A 19,991-nucleotide genomic window follows, 5' to 3' on the forward strand; every position below is an offset into this window, starting at 1 on the left:
AGCTAATATTTTATAGATAAGTTGCTATGGACAGCACTGAAACGTACACAGCTGACTCTTACCAACATGGAGGTTAGGGGCGCAGACCTTCTGCACAGTCAAAAATCCACATATGTTTGATACCCCAAAAACTTAACTACTAATAGCCTACTGTTGACCATGGCCTCTCGGATAACATAGATGAACACATTTTGTATGTTACAGTATTACATACTGTATTCTTACAATAAGGTAAGCTAGAGAAAAGAATATGTTATTAAGAGAATTGTAAGAAAGTGGGGCGCCTAGGTGGCTCAGTCAGTTAAGTGTGACTTAACTCATCTCATGATTTAAGTCATTCATCTCGTGGTTCCTGAGATGAAGCCCTCCCCCCGTTCAGCTCCCCCCCCCATCAGGCTCTGTGCTGGGATTCTCACTCTTCCTCTTTCTCTGCCCCTACCCCCAACGTGTGCATGCGTGCATGATAAATAAACTTAAAATAAACTTGAAAAAAACTGAAAGAAAGAGAAAATACATTTACAATACTGTACTATATTTATAAAAAAAAATCTGTGTGTAAGTGGACCCAATTATTTCAAACCTGTGTTGTTCAAGGTCAACTGTAAAAGGCTTTCCATGAAGCTTTATTAAATGAAGGTACAAAGCAGGAGAATCCAGTTCCTAGACAGTAACTACTCTCCTTCCGGTATGGTTAGGAAAGGTTCTGAACCAGGTGGACATAAAGGGAAGTCACTATCCTATGAGTTTGAATTATATGAAACTGTTATTTTAGTAGGTCAAAGGCAAGCAAATATCATCATCATATAGTTCAACCTATTACAGGTTTAAATGTGCTGCTGCCTCATTACTAGAAACAAATTGAGGTTGAATCCTGCTGATAACAACAAAGCCTGAATGACATTCCAGGCCATTAGCCACCTCTGGGGACTGAAGTGGACACAATGGCCCCAGGACTGCCCAGGTCAGTTCTTCCCAAGTGCATTCTAAGGCTCTTCAGTCTCACAAGACATTTTATGGGGAAAGAAGAAAAGGATTGATTTAGGAAATGCTGCAAACAGCATTCCTTTTCTAACATTTCCACATTTGTATCCAACAATCAGATTAGCACAGCAAAGCATTGGAATGGTTCTACGATAAAGTTATTTACCCATGTTTAATCCAGGACATTCCAAATTTATTTGACCAGTGAAATCTTATTTGAATGTAATGCCAAATCTTATTTGAATGTAATGCTAATCTGCCCCTCAGATTAGCACAGCAAAGCATTGGAATGGTTATACGATAAAGTTATTTACCCATGTTTAATCCAGGACATTCCAAATTTATTTGACCAGTGAAATCTTATTTGAATGTAATGCCGAATATTACAGTTAACAGTTTGCAGTTAGAGGGGCTATTTCTGCCCCACAATCCAGGCACTTCTGGCCTCTCCCAACCCTGACTCCTAAGGCCCGAAGCCACTACATAGTCAACACTGACAGAGATCCATTTCAACTTCTCACGTTTCTGAACAATGGGGAAAAGACAGAAGCTCAGGATACTCCACATGTTAATGCACAAGTTGCATGTTAATGCACAAGTTGCTTTCTACTGATTTATGCAGATCTTCAATGCCATCAACCCAGTGTTTATGTATTTTAGTCAATGAAACTAATAGAGACCTGCCAATTATGGTATACCTACCATGTCACACTATATTATAGTTTATATATTCAATATCTCTTGTGTATATGACCCTGCTCACAATGAGCTGAGGAAGGAGGTATTTTTGCTCCTTCATTTTGCACTCTTTAGTGCCTCGAAGATGTTAAATTTTGTGGCCCAAAGTCCACAGCTGGGATTTAATGACACCAGTTCCTATGCTCCTTCCACACATTAATAAGACTTGACACTTATATAGAGCTTCCTATAAGCCAGGCACCAAGTTTTAACTCATTTAACTCATAATAAACCAATGAAGGTGCTATTACGGTCCCCATTTTGCAATTGGGGAAACAGAAGAAGTTAACCAACTTGCTTCAGTCACACAGGTCTCAAGAGACGGGGCTGGAATCCAGATTAAGGCTGATTATTGATTGGTTCTACAATAAAGAAAGCTATTTAACCACATTTAACCCAGGATTTTCCATACTTGTTTGACTAGGGATCATTTGTAGGCCATACCTGTTAACAATTTGGGAAAAATCACAGGTCTATCTCCTTCCACTTGATCCAGGATGCTCTAACCTTTCCCAATCCAGAATCCATGCCATTCACTGATGTGCTTAAACACCCCATAGTCTCCATCTGCATACCTCACTAACCAAATCTCCTAGCTACAGAGGCTAGATGTCCAAAACTATCCATTTGCACTCTTGATTCTCTCTAAAAGCTTTGTAATATGACCAAATCAAGATAGCATCATTGTAAAGGTTAATGTAAAATAAATTATTTTAGATTATAAAGTGACTTTTACTTCCAATGTCCATATAGAGAAAAACAATCTTTTCTTCTTTGAGCAACTAAAAATACCAAAAACCCTTGAGGTTTTTAGTGCCGTGAAGCTACGAATTACAGTGTGAATATCAAATAATTCTATGAAGGTCTTGTAAAAAAACAAAACAAAACAAAAAACTGAGTTCAACACATCACCTTCAATCTCACCACTGCTGGGATGGCTAAAATCGAACATTTATTGGGTATTTATTATGGGCCAGGCACTCTGCCATGTGCTTTCCACAGATTATCTTATTTGGCAACAACTTTAGGAGATAAATCCTGATGTTACTCTCAACCTAGAGAAGCAAAACCCAAGGCACTAGGAGTTTAAGTAGTATGCTCAGTATCACACAACCATCTAGCAGGTGGTGGAGCCAGGATATGAAAGAGAGAACCTGGTTTTTAAATGTTCCCCAGCCACTTTACATGTTAAGTCTGGGGTGCACAGAGCAGAGCCAAGTATGAACCCCCCAGGTTCTAACAAAATGATCATTTGCTGTTTGCAAGCCCTACATTAAAAGGTACATAACATCTACTAAAACCCTGGGGGAACCTTCAAAATCTGTCAACTGGAAATAGGATTCCAGTGGGGGAAACCCTAAAACCTTCAATTGCTCTAAGATGATATGTTGCTTTGGCATCTCTGGCTCATCTTAAAAGGATGTTTTTTTTGGAAGGTATAACTGAATAATATGGTACTAAAGAAACACGATTCGAGTTCTCATGCTTATAAAATCATAGTTGTCATTTCTAGGTTTGCTGAAGACTATCTTATAATCTCTTACTAAGTTGGAGGAAACCAATATTGTATACACAGAGATACGTTCTGCACTTTTCTTCCCTTTCCCAAAGAAGCTCACAAGGTTTTAGGATTTTTAGTTACTCACACTCAAAGCAAGGATTGCTTTTTTCTATATGGACATTTGAGGAAAACGTCACTTTTTATTCTAAAGCCGTTTACTTTACATTAACCTTTACAAATATGCCACATTGATTTGGTTACCTTGTAAGGTTTTAAGAGAGAACCGAGACTGCATTAAGTGCTGAAAAATCTAAAACAATTGGGAACTCACACAGTTTATTGTTTTTTTCTTAAAAAACATCCTCAAATGGGGGCACCTGGGTGGCTCAGTTGGTTAAGCATCCCACTTCGGCTCAGGTCATGATCTCGCAGGTTGTGGGTTCAGGCCCCATGTTGGACTCTGTGCTGACAGCTCAGAGCCAGGAACCTGCTTTGGATTCGGTGTCTCCCTCTCTCTCTGCCCCTCCCCCACTCACACTCTCTGTCTGTCTCTCTCAAAAATAAACATTAAAAAAAGTTTTAATTTAAAAAATTACAGATGGATTTTTTTTTTTTCAACATTTTTTATTTATTTTTGGGACAGAGAGAGACAGAGCATGAACGGGGGAGGGTCAGAGAGAGAGGGAGACACAGAATCGGAAACAGGCTCCAGGCTCTGAGCCATCAGCCCAGAGCCTGACGTGGGGCTCGAACTCCTGGACCGCGAGATCGTGACCTGGCTGAAGTCGGACGCTTAACCAACTGCGCCACCCAGGCGCCCCACAGATGGGTTTTCAATGATGTAAAAGAGATGAGAACAGAAGGTAAAAATGGTCCTTCAATGAGGCGTAGAGGCAGCCTTGAGAATGTGTACTTAAAGAAAATCTCTATGGCAAAAAAAATCATAGCATAAATAATCCTGGGAGGCAGTACAGGATGGTGGTTAAAAAAAAGGCTCGGAGTCCAAAAGCCCTGGTTCACTCATCAGGTATATAACCTTGTGCAAGATACCTATCCTCCCCGTATTTAGGCTCTTCCTATTTAAATGAGGTTGTTAACAAAACCCATCTCATAAGATTGCTTGCTGTGAAAATTAAGTAAGGTAATTTATAAAATGCCCGTAGGACAATGTCTGGTAATTGCTCAAGAACTGGTTAGCTATTAAAAGCAGAAAATGTCATTATCATTACTGCACACATGAATGGGCGTGGAGAAGGTAAGTTAAAAAAAAAAACAAGGATAATCATAGGTCTGCTGCTATAAACCTAAATGATAGAGTTGACGTATTGTAGGTGCTCACTAAATACTGAATGACCAAATCAATCAATCAACCAATCAGTGAATGAATCAGTGAATAGAGTCACAGGAAGCAACGCTTAACTTTCAGAAAAGCTAAAATCTTTGTCTTCTGCAGGCTCCTTGCTCCCCTCTACTCTATCCGTAAGAGAACTTATCCACAGAACTCAGAATACTCTTCCTATTCCCCATGCAGCATTTCAGTTTCAGTGCAGTACATTTTCAACTTTTTCCAAAACTAGACTAAAATAAACATGAGGACACAATGAACTTACAAACACTTTAAGTGACCTCAACATTATGACAGAAGAAAAAGATGTTCAAAGATGAGGTTATATTTAACACACCCTTTATTTCTAACTAGTATGACTTGAAATATATGTGTCTTGTGATAATATGTGTATTTTTTAATTGTTGTTGCTTTTTGCAAAAGGGTAACTATAAAAGACAAGGTACGGTGTTGAGTGAGGGAACAGGAAGGGAAAGCCAGGATATTGGCTGTTTTCCTGCCAGTACGAGAGGTATCCGTTATTCTATGTTCCTTCAATTCAGTTATGTACCTTCAGAAATTACTTTCTGCTTCCTTCCAATTCTGAACCAGGAGCAAAATCACAAACACATTCGACAACAATATGTTCCTCTTGCGTAAATGTCTCTTCTAAGCCGCATACATAATTAAAATCCTGTTGACTCAGGAATAACGTCTCAGAACTGAATGTCCAAACTCTGTAACTTGCTTCCTTTTCTAACCAGACAGCACAGCTGCCAAGAGCTTCTGGGCCCTCTGCCTCTTTTCTTCATGTATAATTATTATACATTATATAGCATATACTTGATTTGCCAAAGCCTGCCAGAAAAGGTTGCTGTGACTACTCATTTGAACTCTGTTTTTGGTCACATGTATACACAACATAGTGTGCCAAAGCAAAAGAAAAAAAGGAGGTGGGGTGGGAGTGGATGTGCTTAGCAATTTTTTCTTTCCCCATGGAAATGAGATGGAAGCCATATATATAGGAGATATATATCTAAATCCATATAGATAGATAGGTGACACAAAGATATATATCTTTGTATAGCAAACTTTACTTAAGGTGGAAGAATATTTTAAAAATCAATGATGTCATACTATAACACAAATCCTTAGTTTCCAATATTTGAAATGAGGAAATAGATTTTAAAAGGTCTTCAAAATATATATGAGGCATAAAATAAAGCTCTTTGGCTTTCCTTCAGCTTTGGGCAGCACCAGATTTAAATCAGACACAAAAATCTGTCCTATTTTTAAAGACGTCTAGAGAAAGAGGTTGCACAATGTTTCTTAGGAAGTTGTTCCAATATTCCTCCCAGTCATAAAACTTACCTTTTAACCTAAATCCCTCACGTTCTGGTTTCAGTCCACTTCCTTCTGCTCTGCCTAAGTCGGGTTAAAGAACAGTTGCTCACTTACCAAACCAACATTATGACAATATTCCCAGTGCTGTGTGTTCTTTTCAGCAATGGAAATTAAACACACAGCCTGCAGTTGGCTGGATCTCGTCTATTCCTTCAAAACTATTTAGATAGGATATTGGCTCTCTTTCAGTTTTCTGAAAGTTCTCCATTCTTCCACAAATTTTCACAAAAACATGTCCTTCTTTTACAGGATTTACTCAATTATTTTAGTGCATATCTATATAAGCTACAAATAATTGGAGGTTTTAGTATCTATAGATAATTTAAATATATATAATTATAATTATAATTATTATTTTTTTTTTTACTGGATAGTTCCCTACTTGCATTCAGGTTTTTGTACCTTAGTTTAGAACTTATTTCAGAAAAACAAGGATCATCAAACTTTGGTGTGTATCAGAAAATTAGGGAAGTTTCTTAGAAATAAGATGCCCCAATCTTGGCCCAGACTCAGTAAATTATAATCTTAAGGGCCTGACATCTTTTAATTGCTCTCATTCAAAAGTCTTAATTTGGTTTAGTCAACTAGAGCATTAAAAAAAAAATTTTTTTTTTAACGTTTATTCATTTTTGAGGGACAGAGCATGAGTGGGGAAGGGGCAGAGAGAGGGAGACACAGAATCTGAATCAGGCTCCAGGCTCTGAGCTGTCAGCACAGAGCCTGACGCAGTGCTCAGTCATGAACCATGAGATCGTGACCTGAGCCGAAGTTGGACAGACGATCAACCGACTGAGCCACCCAGGCGCCCCAACAAGAGCATTTTTTAAAGCTATCAAAACCATTGTTAAAATTAGAAAAAACAGGGGCGCCTGGGTGGCGCAGTCGGTTAAGCGCCCGACTTCAGCCAGGTCACGATCTCGCGGTCCGTGAGTTCGAGCCCCACATCGGGCTCTGGGCTGATGGCTCAGAGCCTGGAGCTTGTTTCCAATTCTGTGTCTCCCTCTCTCTTTACCCCTCCCCCATTCATGCTCTGTCTCTCTCTGTCCCAAAAATAAATAAATGTTGGAAAAAAAATTTTTTTAAAAATTAGAAAAAACAAACAAAACAAAAAAACACACAGAAAATAAATGTGTGCTCTTTTTCCCTTTGGTAAAGCCAATTCTGCTTTTGCTGTTAAAACTGACACATTAACAGAGTCACATATTTGGTGCTGCACTGAACACTCACATCGTAATTCCCATTAGCCGGAAAATCAAAACCAAACCTACTCCATGCCTACAAGTTTCCAACACTAGAACTAAATGCTCTGCCAACAGGCTATTGATGTATAAAACTTTATGGCAGATATAGACTAGCACTTTCTGCAAGTACATTTGGCTATATTATAATGTATTCAACATAAGCTATGGGGTAGCTTTCTCAAAATTTCAAATGGGTTCTGTGGATATGTGCTTATTTAAAGGACCCTGAATGGCAAGGTAAAGAAAGAACTGATTACTGTATAAAACAACATGGAAGAGAACTATCAACACAATGGGACGAACTGAAGAGGAGTGGGAAGTTTCTGTGTGACAAGCAAGAGTATCTTTTCCAGGAAATTTTTTTTTTTAATTTTTTTTTCAACGTTTATTTATTTTTGGGACAGAGAGAGACAGAGCATGAATGGGGGAGGGGCAGAGAGAGAGGGAGACACAGAATCGGAAACAGGCTCCAGGCTCTGAGCCATCAGCCCAGAGCCTGACGCGGGGCTCGAACTCCCGGACTGCGAGATCGTGACCTGGCTGAAGTCGGACGCTTAACCGACTGCGCCACCCAGGTGCCCCTCTTTTCCAGGAAATTTTAAAGTGAATTTAAGTAGGTCTATGCTTGGATCCTAAATCAGATGGTCATATTATTATTATTAGTGTTGAATTGCCATAAAAGAGGAACACCGGAGGCTTGACTCCATGATTTTGCCCAGGTGGGCTTAGTTTTATTTTTCTCTGACATTCTTAAGCATCAGTATTGGATTACCCTAAGGGTCTGCCTTAGAAAGTCTGTGCTCTGCATTTTCCCACAAGCACATGAGCAAGAGGGAAAAAAAAAAAAAAAAAAACCCCTCAAAGCTACTAAAGCAACCACAGAAATGCAGGTCAAAATGAAAAGGGCTCAGAAATCGAAGCAAAAGCAAAGAAGTGAAAGCAGGAAAAAGATGACAGCCAAACGCCAAGAGATACTCAAAGACAAGTCAGCTGTGCAAAGAGGCATCTCTTGTGATGGAAGCTTTTAGTATCTATTTGCTTAACAACTCTCAAATATACAATATAGTATTAATATAGTCACCACACCACAAACCACACCCATATGCTTGGAACCAATATGTTATATGTCAATTATATCTCAATTACAAAAAGAAAAAGAAAGAGAAAAAAAGTATTCATACCAATTTGTCTGTGAATGTGTGCTCATGCTTAGCACTGTTTCTCTTTGGATTCGGGTTCATGGTCCTGTTCCAGTTCTTCTCCAAATGCTCAAATTCTTCTTTCTCTAGTTCCTGTTTAAAGTCTCCATTCTTTAATTTTCTTCTCTTTTCCTTGTATATTCCCTTCCTTACAAATCTTATCTGCCTCCATGGATTCAACCATCACCTGAATGAATATGATTCTAAAAGGACATCTTTAGTCTCTGTTTTCCAAAATGAAATTACAAATTTCTAAATGCTCCCTGGACATCTCCATCTGGAGCTGGGCTCAAGGGATCTCAAATCAAACATATCAGCTTTGCTTCCGCACTTGCTGCTTCTCCCATAAAATGTTCTAGATCACCAATTTCACCATGTGTGTGGGTGGAGGGGTTTCCCCCAATGCTGTCAAGCAATTCTTGGCCAGCTGGGTGTCCTACAATTTGACTCAATTCATACACTATCTACCCAGAGACAGCATCAGATTCCGCAGAGTAAGAGCTCAGTCCTACAACACTGCCCTCCCTCCATCCCCCACCACTTCAGAAGTCAGTTGCAAGCCCAGGTTACCTGTGCTTCTGACCAACCAGTTATAGATTGGAAGTTCCCTTGGCCCCCACCTTGGACTTCAGATGCGAAACACAAGTCCAGATTGTTATCTGCACTTCCGACCAATGGGCTCTAAATCAGAGGTTCCCACAACCTCCTCCTCGGGTTCCATTAATATGCTAGAGTGGCTCACAGAACTCAAGATACATTTTACTTACTAGATTACAGGTTTACTATAAAAGGATATAATTCCAGAACAGCCAGACGGAAGAGATGGGTAGGGCAAGGTATGAGTACAGGGCGAGGAACTTCCACGTCCTCTCCTGGTGTGCACTCTTCCAGACACCCAAGTGTTCACCAAGCCAGAAGCTCTCTGAACCCTCTCCTCTTTGGATTTTATGGAGGCTTCATTAAATAGCCATGATTGATTAAATCACTGACAGCTGGCGACTGCTTCAACCTCCAGGCTTCCCCCTCCCCAGAGGTTGGGTGGGATTGAAAGTTCCAAGCCTCCAATCACAAGGTTGATTCTCCTGGCAACCAGTCCCACTCCTTAGGTGAAATAGAAAAGTCATTTCATTAACATAACAAGAGACACCTTTGTCTCTCTCAACACAGGAAATCCCAAAGGTTTGGGGAGGTATGAGTCAGGAACTGTGAAGACCAACTATATGAGAAATAGATATTTGGTTATCTAAATGACCAAACACATATTTTTCCTTACAAAGTACAATATCATATCCCATGTCTTCTATTTCTGCTAATAGTACAATCCTCTCAATCACGACTACCTCTCCCTGTGATGCACCCCACCCGTTGGCAAGTCCTGGTGATAACACCTCTCAGGCAAGGCAAAGGTCACACTCACTGTCACTGGTTCACTCCTTGATTAACCCTTCATTACCTCTGGCCTAGACTATTGGAATAGGGTCCCAAGAAGGTTCGTTCCATCCCTAACTGGTTCTTGAAAATATTGGAAGGTGATTTTGATGTCAAAGTTTGATTCTTCCTGTCTCTCCCTTTTTGAAATCCTTCTGGACTTCTCCCTTGCCTGTCAAACTTAGTTCAACCCTGTTTTTGTAAAAATACTCAGTTTACTGAGCACACTGTATGACAAGTACTTTGCATGTGTCATTTTCTTATTTCTCCAAAAAGCTTATAGAGTGTTTGTGTATGAAATACAGAATTACAGTCATGGAATATTAAAATATTTCCACCAATTGTGGATATACCATTGATTCAATAACCTCTTTTAGGTGATAAAGAAGTATTACACTAAATATACATATTGACTGTTAGGTTTTTCTTGATTTCAAAAACATTAAAATAAGAAAAAAATGTGACCCTTTGAAAAAAAGGAAATATACCACTATTCCAGTTTATGCCAAGCCAATACTCTTTCCAATTTACTATGGCCCCCTTTTTCTAAGCCTAGGGTTCGACTTTTTAGTCTTATTTCCCTCTTTTGTCTTTAGGTTCCTTCCGTCTACCCACTCTTACACCTTGACCTTCATTTCTCCTGCACCAGGAATTTCATTCCTCCTTATTCCATATGTCCATGCAGCCTGGTTCACACCACCTCTCCTCCATTAACTCTTTCCTGATTCCCTAAATGAGAACATCCTCTTATTCTTCTGAACGATCATACATTTTATCCTCTCCTATGAAACTACTCTTGGTACCTTGTGATTGGGCTATGTATACTTTTATCTCTCCACTAGAATGTAAGTTTCGTTGAGATCCAGACTGTAACTCCTGTATCTTTAAACAATTACCCCCAAAGACATCCTCCTGTCCTCCCTACAAAAACCAGCAACTTCTTGCATATGATAGGCTCTTAGAAAATATTTATCCACTGGATGACTAATCAGAGCACATTTGTGATTTTCCCTTTATCATTCGTTATGATCAAATGAAGACTGATGGTCCCCAAGCATTTTGCCACTACCCAGCCAAGTTAGGAGGTTTGGTACTTCAAGAAAAGTTAATTCTCCTGCCATAATCAAGTCACAACTTGAAAGGCCTACCCAGCTGCACTTTTTCTAAGTGATAGCCTTTTTATTTCTCTAAGATTAAAACTCTTCTTTGAAGGAGGCTCTGCAGAACTTAGGCTAAACCAACCTTCCTTTTAAAAATATACAATCTTTCTAAGTAAACACACACACACACACACACACACACACACACACACACACACACAAAACAAAACAAAACAAAAAACACCAGAAGAAATGCTTGTGTGCTAAAGTAGAAATTTACTGTCATTTTGTTCTTGCCATTGCCTGGAGGGGAAGTTGTTGTGGGAAACCTAAATATTTTGTGCTCTTGGCCCTTGCCTTGGCATTTCATAGGAAAGTATTACAGGTAAAAAAAGTATTTCATCGGCATTTGTTTGCATTCCTGATTGTTACCGTCTCAAAAATTGGTAAGTGATTTTGTATAGATTTGTGTTTATTTATTTTGAGAGAGAAAGAGAGAGTGCGTGTGCAGGAGAGGGGCAGAGAAAAAGGGAGAGAGAATCCCCAGCAGGCTCCTGGCTGTCAGCACTGAGCCTGATGCAGGGCTCGAACCCACAAACTGTGAGACTCTGACCTCAGCCAAAACCAAGAGTTGGATGCTCAACCACCTGAGCCACCCAGGCACCCGTGTTTGTTTATGTTTTACAGGATATAGCAGAATCCTGTAACCATCTACCACTAAAACTCATCATTTCAGTAGTAGAGCTTGCAAACAATTTTAACCACATTTTCTTATTTAGTTCTCAAAACAACTTGATGTAGGTATTAATATACACATTGTTGGAATGGATCAATTGAGGCTCAGCATTGTTAAAGAATACTTTCGCCCAAGGTCATATAGATAATAATGGCAGAGGTTAGGGTTGAATACAGATCTCCTTATTCCAGACCTTGAACATTATTCATAATTGTACAAGGGAGCTCAGATGAGAAACTGGTGTTTTTAAATAGGAGACCATTTATGAAAGAGTCTGACAAAGTGCTGGTATGCCCTGACCTTTGAAAACACACCAAGAATGAATGATTCTGAAAGCCTAAGTGTGGGCATGCAGGAATCTGTGTGACTTTAAAATGTTACCTCATCCTGTAAAAAAAATAAATAAATAAATAAATAAAATAAAATGTTACCTCAGCCCATGACTGCTCAGATTCTGAGGAAATCAGAATTCTCTACCCTCTCAAATCTCTTTTATGGGGTGCTGGGTGTCTCAGTCAGTTATGTGTCAGACCTTCAATTTCGGTTCAAGTCATGATCTCACTGTTTGTGAGTTTGAGCCCCACATCAGGCTCTGTGCTGTCTGCACAGAGCCATCTTGGGATTCTCTTTCTCCCTCTCTTTCTCCCCCCCCCCCCCTGCTTTCTCTCTGTCAAAATAAATAAATAAACTTAAAAAAAAATCTCTTCAAGTTCTCCTGTTTCCAGCTATCTGGCTGGAATTCGTGTCACAAGAAAATAGGCAATTTATGTTAACCTCATAGCTCAATTTCTGAAAATTTTTCAACATCACAAATCCAGGTAAATGGTGATAAGATGTGAGAATCCAAGGGCTAGATCAATGTTTTCCCAATCTTTCAAGGGAAACAGTTCTCTATCTATACCCTCAACCAACATATTGATTTATGAAAAGCCACCCACAGCCAGGGAGAAAATGATGGCACCGATACTCAGGCCCACCTTGTCTAACCCCAAAGTACACTTGTGTGCCCTCCAGCCATCTTCCATTCTCTGTTTACCAAGATTAGGATTGTTATTTGGCTAATAATTGTTAAAAATGAAATGGGGAACCACAAGTTTTCGGATGACACCAAGACAATCTTTGAAACAAACTGATGTTCATTGGCTAACGCTGGGTAATTTCACAAAAATGTATGAAATATGTTTAATCTTTATAAGGATCTAAAGAGATGGGCATACCTATCCCCATTTTATGAATGAGGATGCTAAGGGTCAGCAAGGTTAAATATTCACCCAAGATCACACAACTAGAAAGTGTTGAAGTTGGGATCCAAACTCTCTTTCTTCCAAGTCTGTGTTGTTAATGATTCTACTACACTCCTTCTCAGATCTATTTTTTTATGTAACATTAAGATAGAGATGAAGTTCAGTATAATACTTCACCAGATTGTCTTTACAAGGATCCAATAAATGTGGTAACAAAAGACAACGAATGACCCAGACTCCCTCACACACTGGCTTCCATTTCCTCCCTCCTCTCTGGAGTTACTCTTAAATTCTTAGTCACAACACTGTATGTACATGTCTAACACACTGAACCGTAAAAATGACAAAACAACAATTCAAACATTCTGTTATTTTGAAGAAAACAACAATATATCAAGGATACTCTGAGATCTAATTGAGTGACAGACTTCTCCTAGACTGGTACAAGGCCAACTTGCTCATCATGCTCACTAAACCTCTAAACCTGTCTTTCATCAATTCCTGTGGTTCTAGGCCACTCACCAAGACCAAAAAGTTGATCACTTCAAGAAAACATACCCACAACAACATGCAATCTTGTTTTCTAGTAATTCCCAGATTGGTTTAGGCAAGTTGAGAGGACACTAAAGAAAGGAGAAACTTAGCACTTCAATTGCTTATGGTGAAACTGGATGACAGAGGGTATAGTTGGTCTTTGGGCACGGTGCTTCCATCTTTGCATAAGAGTACTTGTCTAAGTAATTATTTGAGCATTTTTATGGGTTTTATCCATACACATTCATAAAAGTGGGGCTGACAATGGAAAAATACATACTGATACTACGATAAGAAGGATAAATCTCAAAGAATTAATACAATTAAGATGAAAATGGGAAAACAGTGGCCAAGTCAAAAGCAGAGAAACCTTTGCCTCAGTTGGATGATAGCTGGACTTTAGCCAGGACTCCAGGTATCCAGTGGTGAAGGGAAAGAATTAAATGAGAGAGCACAAACCAAATTCTAGAAACACACAATTAAAGATTATTTCTAAATACAAGGTGTACTCAGGGATTTTATAGCACTTTTAGTTTTTTGGTCCCAAGATGCTGTTTACAATAGGCAAACCTATTATTTGAGTCTTGCAGATTTATATCTATTTGCAGGAATGCATTATGTACAGATGTACATAGAAAACTACCTGTACCTAGTTGTTTTGTCTCTATGCCCATTTGTTTAAGCTAAACAAAAAACAAACAAACAAAAATTGGACATCAGAGTGGTGAAGGCTGCAGAACATGTACACAAAAACCCAAGCAACTTCAGATTCAGGAGCTGGAGCAAACATCCCAACTTCTGCATGGGGAAGGGCCGAGGTCAGTGCAGCTGCAAACCAGCCTCCAGCAGGGGCTCAGGCACAGGCAGGTGGCACTGCTTGATGGACAGAAGGCTGTCAGGATTGCTGCTTGCTTTCAGATGTTGTGGGGAAAAGAAACTAGATACATGAATTGCATTTAAGTTCACTTTTTTTTTTTTTTTAAGTAGGCTTCCGGCCCAGCGGGGAGCCCAGTGAAGGGCTTAAACTCATGACCCTGAGATTGAGACCCAAACTGAGATCGAGACCTAAACTGAGATCAAGTCTCTTAAGTGACTGAGTCACTCAGTTGTGCTAAATTCACATTCTAAAGAGCAGCTAAATATACAGCCTCAGAGCACAATGTCCTCAGAGCACAACACCCTCTGACAGTGTGTGCCCGATTTTGTCCTCAGTCTGCAGTTATAGTTTTTTCCAGTCAGACACCCAGAAGCTTTCTTTTAGGTGTGGTTTTAGCAGCCAGCCCTGCCTACCTTAATCAGACTGCCTTCCTTCGCACTGGATGAAGTGAAGAGGAAATTTCTACCCACCCACTCATCAGGGACTACAAGACTCAACTCACATCTTCCAAGCCTCAGGATGGAACACGAATCCTTTTAACTACCTGGGCACAGTAGCTGACTATCAGGAAACTGCCTGTGGCTTCCACACATTGCCACACTATTTACACAGCTGATGGAAGTTTGCCCTGTTGAAGAATCTGGCTCTGGAGGATTCCCCTTAGAATTCCCAAAGGGCCCATTCACGCTGTCACACCCGCACAGATGCCTGTGGAGATAGGAACAGTGGGGTTCATTTTCTAACTTCCTCTGTACATGCTATAATTCTTCATGTTTATTTAAAAGGGGGGGTGTCAGAGATGAGCTAGGGGCATTACAAAACCTAACATTATATGAGGTATTTTCAAAAAATATTTTAAGTGTTTAGCCTCCTTCCCCTGCCACCCAATCATTCCTCTGCTTCATTCAGTGGCCCAAACTCTGCCTTCAAGTTCACAGGCACAAAGCAGGGCTGGGAGTGACTCCCAACAGAAAATGAACCTTTCCAAGGAAGAGAGAGGGAACCTCAAAAAGCGAACCAACTCTCACAGCAGAGAGGAAGCAGCAAAGCAGAAGCCTTAACATTCTTTTTCTTTAATAATTTAAAGGCTTACTATTAGCAAAGGAAAAGAAAATATCGGACAAGTGATTTTAGCATGACAAGAAGAGAAAGTGGAGGTGACAAAATGGAGTGATTTCCTGAAGATTATAAAGATAAGGGTTAATTTTCATCCTGTCAATTATGAAAATACGTTAAAAATGACAGAAAGCTATTCATTCCTCCAACTTACTACTAACTGGGATCACAGTGGCAGTTGAATCCTGCCAGCCATGGGGCCTGCTTTTCCCAGCCGTGAATGACCTCTTTGACTAGGAAAATTGGTCAGGAAACAACTCTCCTTTCGGGAAAGAGGTGTGTGTGAGACGTAAGTATATATCCAAAATGTTCCCTCTCTTAATTTCCTTCCCTTGCTGCCTAGCCTAAATAATTAATCTTCCTATATTGCTCACATAAACTCCACCTAAATCAGCTCGAGCTAAAGAAGGAGGAGGAGGAGGAGGAGGAGAAAAGGTAACCAATCCTCCTACATATGTCCCACTTCTTTCCTTTGGAAGAGGCAAAAGTGTAATCTCAAGTTTAAAGGCTTAGGTTTTGGTGCCAAACTCTGAGTTTGAATCTTGACTCTGCTGAATGAGTATGCAACTTTGGACAAATGACTTTCAACTCAATATCCTTACTTGTAAAATGGGACAATTAGTGGTTCCTAACTTTCGGGGGTTTTCAGCAGATCAAATACAATACACAGCTGAAACAGCGTGAGCATTCAGTAGAAATTCAGGATGACTGTCAAGGGCTCTTTCACCTCTAAATGGTCAGATTCAAGCAAAGACAAAAGGCAAAAAACCCTAATATAGAGATTGAAAAAGCCACAGAATTCTGAACTCCTAATGCGGCAGAAGCAAATGAAAATCAATGTAGTTATTCTTTTATTAAAAGTCTAAATGTGATACTATGTTTGTGATTATTTACAAGCTAATGATATGTAAGAGGTGGGGAGAAAATGGTCTGTCTGTATACATGATGATAGGAAGAGCTTTACTTAAGAAATTAAGAACTTAGAGGCACGCCCGGGTGGCTCAGTGGGTTGAGTATCTGACTCTTGATTTCGGCTCAGGTCATGATCCCAGGGTCATGGGATGGAACCCTGTGTCCATGCTCAGCTCAGAGCCTGCTTAAGACTCTCTCTTTCTCTCTTTCTCTCCCTCTGCCCCTCTCCCCTGCTCACACTCTCTCTCACTCTCTAAAAGAAAAAAAAAAAAAAAGAAGTTAAGAACGTAATGTCAAAATGAAGAACTAAAAAAAGAAAAAAGAGAAAAATACCTCCAAAGGAAAAGGTTAATGAATAAGCAACAAACTCACTTCATGTTCAGCTGATCTTCATAATAATGCTGCTGTTTGGAGACAGAAATAACCTCATATTATAGGTTTTCTGGGGTCAGGGAGGGAGTTGTACTATAAATTACCATGTACTCTGGGCATTGAGTTAGACCCACAGTGAAACTCAATCTCTGCCCTCCCCCCTCTCAGAAGGTCCAACTTAAACCCTTTCTCATCCCCTCAAAAGGGAAGGTTGGCCCTGTGATTAAGCAAAAAGCAGACAGAGTACATCAGATTTGGGTAGGAGTACTGGAACCAGATATAGCTACGCAGTTGTAGGTTACATAACCTTGCTGAGCCTCAGTGTCCTTAAGTGAAAAATGGGACTACTAACAGTACCTATCCCAGAGTCTGTGTGAGCATTCAGTGTGAAAATGTGCATTGGGAATAAAGGTCTCCCATCGTTAAGTGGCAGCAGGCAGAGCCTAATCCAGTTGTCCATTTTATGGATAAATCTAGAGATGTTAAGATCTAGCTCTAGGTCACATTTCATTTCAAAGCCTGTAATTAGAACCTAAATCCCAATTCCCAATTTAGCATTTTCACACTAAACACAGCTTCTGCTTCCACAGAGCTTTGCAAGTATTTTCTCACATGGATTTTGCCCTTTTCTGAACATCAACTGCATTTTCAGCCTTTATTACCAGTATAACACATGGATACTCTCAAATGATAAATTTGTTCCCTCCGCTATATAAGTTCCTTGAAGTGACAGAAGAGGTTTTAAATGTCTTCTATCTGTCCATAGGTGTCTGCTCAAGTGCTGGGCACATAATGTTGTTAACTGACTGATAGAGTGGTTTCTTTTTTTTTTTTTTTTTAATTTTTTTTTAACGTTTATTTATTTTTGAGACAGGGAGAGACAGCATGAACGGGGGAGGGTCAGAGAGAGAGGGAGACACAGAATCTGAAGTAGGCTCCAGGCTCTGAGCTGTCAGCACAAAGCCTGACGCGGGGCTCGAACTCACGGACCGCAAGATCATGACCTGAGCCGAAGTCGGATACTTAACCGACTGAGCCACCCAGGCGCCCCTAGAGTGGTTTCTTTAGGAAGAGGTTTTACTCTGAGTAAAATGTCACTGTGAGGAAGATGCTGACCAGCGGTTCAGGTCTGCAGAAGATTAGACCAGAAGAAATGGGTTTTGAACATGCCCAAAGAGACACATAAAAAATTAACTGCAAGGCAATTTAAACACAGGATAATAGAACAAAGAAGGCCGAGGGTTCTCTCCTCATGTAAATATTTTAAAAATAGACGGTCTATTTTTAGATAAAAATAGGGTGACACGGGCCATTGGTTCCTAATGTGTAGTCTGTAAACCTCAAATTACTCCAAAGAATCTGCAAATTGATTTGCACATCAAACTTTGTAGAGTAAATAATGTCTTTGTACCTCTATACAATATTTTCCCCCAAAGGCATGTACAGTCCGTTTTGATTGCATAAAACACAAATTCTATAAAGGCCTTGTGGATTTGGTTGTAACTTCTGTCCATTATATATATTTTCAATCAACCAGTGAAACAGTGGCTAACATTTATTGAGCATTTACAGTGTGGCAAGCACAGTGCTAACCATGTTATAAAAATTATGTTGTTTGCCTCTTATTACCGCCCAGAAGGGAGGTACAATAGTTATCCCCATTTTATGCATAAGAAACAGATTTGTAGAGTTTAAGTAACTCATCCTTTGGTTTTACTGGTAGTCAATAATGGAACTGGAATTGGGACTCCAAAGCTTGTGGTTTTACCCATTGTTAGGCCACTATCTAACTGACGGGTATAAAATATTATACCTATTTTCTTCCATGTAGGAGGTGGGTGTTTATCCATGAAATTTGATGTTTACAAAAAGATTCCCATATCTGTGAAGGTTGGTAACAGCACAAAAAGGAAGTTAAAAGTAGCTCCAGGATAATTAGTCCTGTGACTCTAGGCAAGCCAGGTGTTTGGAACTGAGGGATTCAACTGGTTGATACCAAGTGGTTGAGACAGCTCCAAGCAAGAAATTCTATCATTCTATAATTCAGATCAGCGTTTCCCAAAATAGATTCTGCACAACTCTGGTCCCAAGGGATGCTCTATAGAAAAAGTTTTCCACAGTCCACCAGTTTGAGAAACACCATAAACTAAAGAACCATTCATAGACAAAAGAGGGTATCTTCTTTTGGAAATCTACAATTATACCCTCACATATTAAAAGCTCTGAGAAGTCCTGCAGAGCACTGGCTTAAACAAAATTAAACATGTTCACTTCTTGTAACACTTAACAAGGAAAACTTTTTCATTTTGTGTAACCCGGAGTACCCTAAAAATACTTGGGCATCAATCTCCTCTGTACATAACTATGTCATGGAACTAGTTTCACAGACTATTCATAGGTTATAACCTCACTTTGGCAGCTAAAGCATTTCTGTATTAATGAGGTAGGCTATAAAAGGTGACCTTTGAATCCTCCCCAAACTACCATTCTATAGTGGTGTTGGCTTCCAGAAAGCTATTAGTCTAAAGGTATATTTAGCTAAGGACCATATAGCCCTGTAATTTTTTCTCTTCAAGCATGCAGTAAAATTTTTATAATGACATTCTGAAGATTATGTTCTTTTATTCTTCAAACTCTAGTCTAATGATTCTCAAACTTTACCATGAGCAGAATCACCTGGAGAGTGTTAAAACAAGGATTGCTGAGTCTACCTCAGAATTTCTCATTCAGTAGATCTGGAATGAGGCTGAAGAATTTACAGGACTAACAAGTTCCCGGGTGGTGCCAATGTTGCTGGTCTGGGGACTATACCACTCATCTAACCTCTTCTATTAGACTTAGATCTTGAAGTAGAACATGAAAGATGTTTGATTTCTGCTTCTATCATCAAGAGCTGTCATCTTTTCTCTTGTTTCTGTAAGTTTGACTCCTGAGTATTTAGCCAAATGTTTATGGTGTTTTCTTTGTACTTCACATTTTCCACTCACCAAGTTTCAAAAGCTTTGGGAATCAATGATGGAAGAAAGGAGTTACGAAAATAATATCTTTGATCAAGCTTTAATAGAAGATATTAATATATTTAAGAGTGAAATCTTATTTTCTTATTTAATTATATGGATTAAATTTCAGTAGCGTGAACTCTTCCTCATCTCCTTGGAGGAGTGACTAAGAAGTATTTTATAAATATAGGTAAGTTTTACATCACTGACACTTGGGCTCGGGATCCATTCACTGGAACCTGCAGACCTTTATGTCTAGACCTTTAATTTCTAGAATAGAAATTT

The 19,991-nt window shown here is 39.5% G+C and overlaps 1 protein-coding gene across 22 annotated transcripts in view; it reads right to left on the minus strand.

The window, feature by feature from the left end:
- Positions 1-19,991, minus strand: part of LOC121027404 (uncharacterized) — an 88,638-nt gene that overhangs the window by 35,691 nt on the left and 32,956 nt on the right. For 13 of the 22 annotated variants that reach the window (XR_005788710.1, XR_005788709.1, XR_005788708.1 and 10 more), the window contains one exon: positions 8,371-9,489. The exons of 8 other annotated variants lie outside the window; for them this stretch is intronic. The gene's annotated coding sequence lies outside the window, so the exon portion shown is untranslated. The remainder of the gene's footprint in view (positions 1-8,370; positions 9,490-19,991) is intronic. One more of the 22 variants, XR_005788712.1, reaches the window with a different exon arrangement.

Source organism: Herpailurus yagouaroundi, unplaced genomic scaffold (genome assembly GCF_014898765.1).
Source record: "Herpailurus yagouaroundi ecotype Mexico unplaced genomic scaffold, PumYag 77, whole genome shotgun sequence".
NCBI classification, from domain to species: domain Eukaryota; kingdom Metazoa; phylum Chordata; class Mammalia; order Carnivora; family Felidae; genus Herpailurus; species Herpailurus yagouaroundi.